This window comes from Meles meles, chromosome 4, assembly GCF_922984935.1.
Source record: "Meles meles chromosome 4, mMelMel3.1 paternal haplotype, whole genome shotgun sequence".
Taxonomy (NCBI): domain Eukaryota; kingdom Metazoa; phylum Chordata; class Mammalia; order Carnivora; family Mustelidae; genus Meles; species Meles meles.
The window spans coordinates 1,145,542-1,154,890 of record NC_060069.1 but is presented as its reverse complement, the minus strand read 5'-3'; positions in this window follow the sequence as shown (position 1 = coordinate 1,154,890).

The window sequence follows — 9,349 nt, the reverse complement described above, 5'->3', positions numbered from 1 at the left end:
GATGCTGGAGAGGATGTGGAGAAAGGGGAACCCTCCTCCACTGTTGGTGGGAATGCAAGCTGGTGCAACCACTCTGGAAAATAGCATGGATGTTCCTCAAAATGTTGAAAATAGAACTACCCTATGACCCAGCAATTGCATTACTGGGTATTTACCCTAAAGATACAAATGTAGTGATCCAAAGGGGCACGTGCACCCGAATGTTTATAGCAGCAATGTCTACAATAGCCAAACTATGGAAAGAACCTAGATGTCCATCAACAGATGAATGGATAAAGAAGAAGTGGTATATATACACAATGGAATACTATGCAGCCATCAAAAGAAATGAAATCTTGCCATTTGCGACCACGTGGATGGAACTGAGGGTGTCATGCTTAGTGAAATAAGTCAATCGGAGAAAGACAACTATCATATGATCTCCCTGATATGAGGACGTGGAGATGCAACATGGGGGGTTAGGGTGATAGGAGAAGAATAAATGAAACAAGATGGGATTGGGAGGGAGACAAACCATAAATGACTCTTAATTTCACAGAACAAACTGAGGGTTGCTAGGGGGAGGTGGAGTTGGGAGATGGGGAGGGAGGTTATGGACATTGGGGAGGGTATGTGCTATGGTGAGTGCTGTGAAGTGTGTAAACCTGGCTATTCACAGACCTGTACCCCTGGGGACAAAAATACATTATATGTTTATAAAAAAAAATAAGAAATAAATAAAAAAAATTTTAAAATAAAAAAAATACCTACTTTAAAAAAAAAATAAAATAAAATAGCACCTGGGTGGTTCAGTGAGTTAAGCATCTGCCTTCAGCTCAGGTCATGATCCTAGGGTCCTGGCATTAAACCCTGCATTTGGCTCCCTGCTCAGTTGGGGAACCTGCTTCTCCTGCTCCCTCTGCTGTTTCTCTTCCCACCCCCACTTGTGCTTTCTAGCTCTCTCTTTCTGTCAAATAAATAAAAAATAAGTGTATAAAATAAAATAAAATAAAATCCCACTTTTATTTCATCTGTTCTTGTGTTGTCGTATCCACTATTTATCTTTACGTAGTCTTCTGCAGGAAGACTTCATTGAACTCTTCCTCGGCTTCTAACAGAGATAGCACTTAGTACAGTGCACAGGAAACATTAGTGTACTCACATCTGCTCACTTGAAAGTGAGCTTATCATCACCATTCTTAAGCATATACAAAGTGCCATGGATTGTGCTAAACAGTTTACAGTCATCATGCCAGTTACTTCTGATATCATACCTCTGGAGAAGTCCTCATTATCCCCACCTCACGAAGGAAGAAACTGGGCTCCTCAGAGAAGCAGGGTAACACTGCCAGGTCCACTTGGCTAAGCAGCTGAGGAGTAACGTGTTAACCCCCTTGGGATTATCACAAGCCGGCACTCCCCACCCCCCTGCTATGACATCTTCTTACGGCAGGAATTCGTGTTACATACATCCTTCCTTCTAGCACTGTGTATGACACATCATAGGCCCTTGCTCAATGTCACTCCTTTGATAGGTCAGTTATATCGGAAAAGTTCTAAACAGTTCCCTAAACTTGGATAAAACCCATCAGGTCTCTGCTTCGGGTCTCCAATGTATCACAGACGTTTTTCATGACAACACAGGACTGAGGTCTCAATACCAACAAAAAAAGAACATTCTAGTAGGAGGCCCTCCTGTGCTTTCTCTCACATCCTCTTTGCTTTTTTACTTACTTTTATTCTACCCAGTAGAAACCAGCAACCAGCTCCAAGCACCTGCCTCCCTAGCTTTATGTGTCTCCCTCTCTGCTGCTCCCCGACTTCTCGAGCTTGCCTGTGAGCCACCCATGGCAACATGGCCAGCTACTTTGAAACATGAGGCCTGTGAGAAGGGCGAAGGTTGTCGACACTGCCTGATAAGAACTTCCCCTCCCACACCTCAGCTGGACCACTCTGAGACACATCCTGGACAACTCCACAGAAGGTTCTAGCAGGTTTAAGCTCTCTGTCCACAGAAGTCACCAGCTTGATCCATGTCCTGGGATTGGCTTTTTCAACTTCTGTTTTACTTCTCTCAGTACCTCTGCTCCTGTTCCCTGGAATTTCTTACCAAAATAAACTACCTGCCTGAAAACCCTGGTTTTGGGCTCTGCTTTCTGAGGCTTCCTAGTCCACGCGAAGAGAAGATATGGTACGTACACCAGCTCACACAGATGTTGCACACACATGTTCACCACACTGCACACTCCAACTTAGACCCTTCAGGGTTTGACTTGTTTTGTCTGTCTAAAGAAATTCAACCATCTTCAAGGAAAATGAAGTATTTGTCCTTTCAGCTTCAGCCAGGCCCCGATTTTAGGTACCATTATTCCTTATTTTCAATAGATTATGTCACTAAAAATCCATCTACTTAGCCAATATGAGTAGAGCCCATGCCACACTCCTTGAAGAACAATCCTTTAAAAATGTCTCTATCTATGCCTAGTCCTCAGGTCTGTGTCCTCCTGTCTGTGGGAGGCAGGAGAGCTAAAGGCCAAAGAACCAGTTATGGGTTTGGTATTAACAGAATAGGAGAGGAGCTTTAGGTTGTACTACAGTACATCTTACTAGCAGTAAGGAGCACTCAACTGGCGGAGCCAGAGCACTAGTCAGGCTCCCACTTTTTTATGACCCCAGCAAGTCACATAATTTCTCCACCTGTAAAATGAGGGGTTTTCCCCCAAAGCAACTGTCACTCAAATTTCTTACTAATTCACAGTCATTTCCCCAGGAACATGGGTAGCTGGTATATCTGCAGGGAGAAGATGAAGGGATTTCAGGTTACCGGACTAGGTACTCGGTTAACCATGACTCCGTTGTAGCCCCTATTTCACTTAACGTTCACATTGGCCTGCTTTCTTAACCCCCTTGTTTAGTATGGCCCCTGGAATTCAAGAGTTCGGGAGACAGTCTCAAAGTTGATCTGATGAAAAAATGGCAACACCAGCCTGGGAGTGGTGTCTCTGAGCCTAAACCCATTTGCCTTCCACTGCCCCATCCGACCACTAAGTAAGTCCCACCAGGGGAAAACACACACACACACACACACACTTAGCATTCAAGGATTCCTCCCGCTCTCATCTCACCTCCTAAATTAAAAGCCTATTAAGGACCAGGATCACATAGATGAAAATTCTCAACCTTAGCCCAAGTATTAGTTTCCTATAGCTGCTATAACAAATTACCACAAACTGGGTGGCTTAAACCAACACACGTTTATTCTCTTATAGTTCAGGAAGTCAGAAGTTCAAAATCACAGATGAAACCAAGGTGTTGGCAGTGCCGCATTCCCTCCAGAAACTCTAAGGAAAATCCCTTTCCTTGCCTTTTCCAGCCTCTACAGTTGCATTCCTTGCTTCATGACCACTTCCTCTATCTTTAAAGCCAGTACCTTCTCTGACTCTGCCTCCCTGTGCTTCCTCCCTTCTGTCTGTAGGCAAGTCTCCCTTTTCCTTTCTAAGTAAACTCATGATTATGCTTAAGGGCCACCTGGACAATCCAGGATAATCTCCCCATTTCAAGATCCTTAACCTGAAAAGATGCTTTATCCTTATATGTGGAAATTCCAGGGATTAGGACCTGGATCTTTTGGGGGACCATTGTTCAGCCCTCCACAGCCCAGATCAGAGAAAATCTGCATGACTTTCTGAAGCCAAAGAAAGCCAACCAAGTTTTGTGCCACTTTAGAAAAGTAACCCAGAAAACTACCAAACAATCAAGACCACTCAGTCACACTTTAGACCTTTGGAAAGGAGACTATCTCATGATACTCTCATGAAATCAACAAAATGCAAAGACATCCCTGATGTCTAAGGCTGCCTTGTCTCACCTGTCTACTCACCCCAGGTGCTCAGAGTTCTCACATCCCAATCCTCTTCTGTCTACCATAGCAATGGACTCTCAGGAGAAAGGGCTACCAGGACTTTACTCCACCGAATGTTGGAAGACTTAACCTAGTTTTTAACAGTAAGACGAAAGACTTCTTCCTCTGCAGAAGGAATTTCCAGCATCAAAGACAAACTGAAGGCTTCCTACTGTTCGTGCAGCAGCCAGTGAGGTCCTTTTAGATTTTTATCTCACAAAGGAAATGCTCAGTGTCAAACAGAGACATCTTTCCCCAGAAAATATATTTCCATTGCAGGCATCTTTAGCCGAGTGAAGATTCTGCTGAAGACTTGTCTTCCCTCCTCCCTCTCTTGTTGCTGGCAATACCTGCTATGGTTGCTTAACGAACCATGACTCCAGGTGTGGGAGTAGGCCACCTTGGGGAGCCAAGGCAAAGAGGACAGGTACAAAACAAGGTCCTGAAAACCTTTGGTCCAAAACCTGGATTCTTCTTGTCTTAGAGGGGCCCCATCGGTGGTTTTCTGCCTGCATATTGGCCTTATCCCCAGCTATGAAGGCAGAAGGGAAGAACCAAAGTTCATCCTATCACTTACCTGCACCCATCCTCCTTCCAAATAGCTCTTAATTCATTCCTTGCCATGTCTGATAGATCACGGAAGATGTTGAGGGACTGAAAAATACTTTAAACTCGAAGAAAATAGGAACTAATAGCAACATTTGGGAAATCCAAACAGGCCAGAGAGGGAAATATTTCAAGTCAGGGAAGTCTCCCAGACGACCTCTAAATCATACCAAATAGGCACTGATATTCCTTTGCCCATGCTCTACTGGGAGAATACACTGTCTTTAGGCCTTGTCTGTTTTTACTGGAGGACAATCAAGGAATTCACGTCAATCAGTGTTTTCAAGATGCATTGCTTCTGGCCATCCACCAGGTCACTTCTCTATAGTCATTGCTCTCCATGCCCTTAAGCCCTTCCACAGTCAGATCTGTGCAGCTATGTGTGGCCTCGGCATTGAGTTCCTGTGAGTCGCATAAAGACAGTGGGACCTGGTCCCTATGGGTAGGGATCCAAGAAAGTGGTTTGGGTTTTTCAAACCCAGTCAACCCTGAAGAGCTTGGCCAGCACTAACTTAGAAACTTGAGCAGGTTACTTAATTTTCCTGAACCTTACTTGTCCCCATGTGAAATCTGAGAATAATGCCTCTCAGAGGTTTTGGGATACTCCTGAAATGTATATGTAAGATGCCATAGTGACTACTACGAATCAGGCACTTAATAAATGTACCCAGTCTTAATGTTATTTATAATAATATTAATTAATGTTATTTATAATGTTATTTATAATAATATAATTATTTATAATAATATTATTAATTTATAATAATATTAATATTTATAATAATATTAATTTATAATAATATTATAATAATATTAATTTTAATAATTAATTATAATAATATAATAATGTTATTTATAATAATATAATAATAAAGTTATGTTGTTAGCTTATAGATTATGATCTAAAATCATAATTTACAGCTATCTGAGAACAAGAGTAAAAGAATTCTCTCTTTTTACGTTTTGCTTTAAACATCTCTCAGCCCTTTGAATATGGAGCAATGCTTTACTTTGCTCTTCACCACTCACAAGTATCTACCAAGTGCTTTCTGTGTGCAGAAAACACAGCAAGCGCAAGGTATGGTGTCTGCCCTCAAGAGAATTACCACCTCAACGAAGAGTCAAGAAACTCCTGGTGCGGAAGAAGATGGGTCAAGTCATATTCCTCAGTGCTCATTGAGTCCAAAGAGCTTCCAGAATTCACAGGTCTCAGTCCTTGGGGCACAAGGTACACCAAAGGCCCCCAGGACTTGGATCTTAAAGAAAGGGCAGGACATGAACATGTAGAGAAGCTTAGAGACATCCTACATGGAGACCTTGGTGCAAAAGGGAAGGAGTCTCGGGAATTTAGGTTGGGGACTCTTTCTCTATTTGTCCCTAGCTTCCCATCAGCCATCAAAATGGCACAGGGGCTGGGGTGCTTACTGAGTTCTGCAGTTCTGGAAATCAGCCCTGCATCGAGCTGTGTGAGAAGCACAGCCTGCAAGCTGAGTTGCCAGTTTGCGCAGAAACTACTCTTACCCACATGCCCAGCCCTTCTTAGCCCGCTGAGGGAAGGAATAGTCTTGGAATTGGCTTTCTGAAACAGATTTTCTCAATTCAAATTAGCTACAGTGGTGTTGTTAATCCCCTTGTTATGGGATTAGAATGTATTACTGCATTGAGATTGGAGCCTGACAGATAGATTGGAGGAGTTTGGATTCAACTCCAAGTTCCAAGCACGAGGGCTCCCCAGCAGGCTGTGATCTTTGGCTGGAACAATGGCGCCACCTAGTGGCCGAAATGGTCTCCCTTTGGAAGGGTTTCTGTTTGGACGTTTCAACTCCTGAGGCCTCGTGTGTGCAGGGCCAAAAATGCTAGGAAAACTAAAGCAGAAAGGATGAATACCCAACTTTTGTATCAGCATGGACGGGACTGGAGGAGATTATGCTGAGTGAAATAAGTCAATCATATGGTTTCACTTACTTGTGGAGCATAAGGAAGAACATGGAGGACATTAGAAGGAAAGGAGAAGTGAAGAGGGGGAAATCGGAGGCGGAGATGAAGCACGAGAGACTGGACTCTGAGCAACAAACTAAGGTTTTGAAGGGAAGGGGGGTGGGGGGTTGGGTGGTGGTGGGTATTAAGGAGGGTTCACATTGCATGGAGCACTGGGTGTGGTGCATAAACAATGAAACTTGGAACACTGAAAAAATAAAATAATATTAAAAAAAAAAAACCAACCTAAAGTAGGCTAACTCCTCCCTCAAGGGGCTTGCAGGTCGGGGCTCAGTAGTCCAGATCCCATGGACTCCATCACCTGTGGCCCCAGGGGCTGCCTGGTGGGCAGCAGGAGCTGGACAGGCTGAACTCCAGAGCTGCCCTTGAAGTGGGTGTCTACAGAGTAGGACTTCAGCAGGTATAAAATGGCCCTTGGATCCACCTGCTCTCTAATGCCTTAAGTCCCATTCACAGTTGGCAAAACTTGTTTCTGTGCTTACTCATTCTTTCCGCATCTGTTTATCATTTGCCTCCATGAACCAGACAGTATGCTTAGAGCTAAGACACAGCAATGTCTAAGGACAAGTCGCTACCTTCCATAAATGACCAAGGAGACAAAGACAAGCCCTCTCACTGGACTCTGCAAGAAACTTGGAACCGAGTCCCAGGCTAGCAAAGCTGTGCATCACCTTCCATCTCGTGTCCCCAACACAACATTCCCTCTGCCTGCCTGCCTGCTGTTCCTTTATACCCAGGCCCAGCACTGCCACCATGCCCTTACTTGGCTCTCCATATGGAGGAAATATCTTCCCTGTCTCCTCAAGGACAGTTGTTCTGAAGGCTCTGGGGAGGGCCAAGCTACCACTGTCAGAGAAAAACGACTTCCAGCAGCAGATACTGACATGAGGGGCTGCCAACAGGCTGCAGCTCCAGGTAGACCTGTGGAATACAAAGGCAGCAGCCCCAGGGACAGAGAGGGAAGGGGGTGTCACACAGACAGGCTCTAGTTCCACTCAGAGATGACGTGAGGGGCTGAGAATAACAAGAGGGTTTGCATCCAGCAGTTACTAAGCATGAAAAAAATGGGAGGACTGTGTGTTTTACCCTAAAACTCAAGAGAGGGTAGGAAAGGGAGTGAGGGGCAGATGATGAGGGTTCAGGGGACTCTGTAGGGTGAAGAGTGAGTGCAAATGCCCCTGGATGTAATGCCCATAGATAGTGTAAGTGTGGGAGTGGCTAATGCCAAACCCTAGACTATCGGTGTAACCAGATGGAAACCCATCTTCTACTCACCATCAAATCTTCTACAGGAAGCAACGACACACTCATGAATGAAAACACTGTGTGAGTAGGTTTGATTTAGAATCTTCCGAGAATTACCTAAGAAATGTGTTGACCCATGTCTGGGTCAATACTGAGTCTCAAGGAGAAAGCACCCACAGGCCCAAGAACCTGAATGACAAGGGGCAAGGGACACATAAGCCCCCTGGAAATTGACAACATCCAGAAGAAGGCTATGAGCTTCCATAAGGCACAGAACAGATTCTAAGCCAATCCAATGTCCTAACAGTTGAGAATCCCAGCAGACCTCTGATCCACCCACGCATTTGTACCTACTTTCTCAGATGTAGAAACTCCAGGCCCATTTTCTTGTCTATCCTTTCTCTTTCATCCTTGCTGACAACCTCATCTTGAGATGTGTTGCTATGCGGAGGGACTAGTGTGATATTATGAAATCAATGAAGGCTTTCGAGCTAGAAACATGGGGATGCCAGTTCTAGTTCCCCTTTGTCCTGTCCACACGGCCTTAGCGAATTGCTCAGCCGATGTAAGCCTCAATTCCACTTCTGCAAGTTGGGGTTGCTAAAATTCTGAGAGATAATGTATAGAAATAGAAACACTGCTTTTGAGGGACAACAGTTTCATTATTGCAGCTGGAAGCTTCTGGTTTATGGTGAATACCACCTACTGAGGATCTTGTCCACGGAGGGGAAAGGGGACTGGGTTTGGAGGAAAGGGTGATGTGCCCAAGACTAAATCAACAGCACAAGGTTTGAGAATGAATGGCAAGCGTCTGGGTCTTAGGTCTGGTCACAGATCTACAGGAATCAGAAACACATGATCTCTGTCCTTCACAGTCCCCTTTTCAAAAATAGGTATTTACGGGCTTCCTTGTCAGAATGCAAATGTGGCAGGAGCCACTGAACTTGTTATCCATTTACGGGATGAATCTGGACTCCTGCTAGCAACGTAATGCCTTTCTAGAAATTGAGTCTTTGTCACCCACATCCATAGGGTTGTAGCAGAAGTTTGATGTGATCGTGCAACCCACCTCCTGCTTACTGTGGACTGGTCTAGGGAAGGGCATTGCATTTGGGGAAGAGGTCAGACTCTTTCTGGGTGTCTTTCTATTTTCTTCCAAGAACTGAGAAGCAAGAAGCCTGGGTCACAGCCAGAGAGAAGAACAAAGAGCAACATGAATAAATGCACAGAGTAAAGATCCCCAGCTTGGAATAAAACTCCAGGCCAGCTCTGGTCCCACTGCCTGGCTTTATCTCTGACACTGAATTCAGAAACACACCCTGAAAACCTTCCAAGTCCTTTTCACTTGGAGTACATGGAGTGAGTTTCCAGAGCTGACATCCAGCAGAGGTCCAACTCACATACAAAACAAGGTTTCATTTGTTGGAGAGGAGGGACAATGATGTTGAGTGTGTGTCCCCTCCACCCCCCTCCCCCGTTCCCCGGTGATGAACAAACTGCCTCCAAGCTCCGCAGTCTTGGAAAACCCGTTCTGGGTATTGTACACCTGAAGAGCTGGCGTGTCCCCCGGATGTCACTCAGGCACAGCAGTAACATTTTACTATTCAATGGGCTGCTTGT